Here is a 547-nt window from a genome sequence, read left to right as displayed (position 1 = left end):
TAGGGAGAGGGGAGGGTGTATGTTCGGCATTTTGGGTGGGAATGGGTGGGAAATTGATTTTGAATTTTATGAAGGTAGGTGGGGTTTATGGGGAAGAGTGGGTTGATGTAAGTGGTGAAGGGGGTAATTGAAAAGAGGAATTGAGGTGATTGGTGAAGAGTGTTGGGAAGTGTGACATGGGGAATACAAATCACAAAAATAGGATTAGTAGGTAAGGTGGGAATATAGTAGGTGGGGATCCTGTGGGGTCCACAGATCCTGAGGTGATCCTATGGGATCCACAGGTCCTGAGGTGTCAAGGAATTCCATCCCTGCACCAAATAGGCATGTAAAATGCCTTGGCACACCATTCTGGCGTTTAAACGCCCATTGGTGCACGTTCTGGGCGTTCAACACCCATGTAAAGCATGTTTCTGGCGTTGAACGCCAGTTTCATGCTTGTTACTGGCGTTCAGCGCCAGCTTTTCTTCTCTGGGCACATTCCTAGCGTTCAGCGCCAGAATGTTGCTTGTTTCTGGCGTTCAGCGCCAGAATGATGCTCTGTTCT

This window comes from Arachis duranensis, chromosome 1 (assembly GCF_000817695.3).
Source record: "Arachis duranensis cultivar V14167 chromosome 1, aradu.V14167.gnm2.J7QH, whole genome shotgun sequence".
Lineage (NCBI taxonomy): Eukaryota > Viridiplantae > Streptophyta > Magnoliopsida > Fabales > Fabaceae > Arachis > Arachis duranensis.
This window is presented reverse-complemented; position numbering follows the sequence as displayed.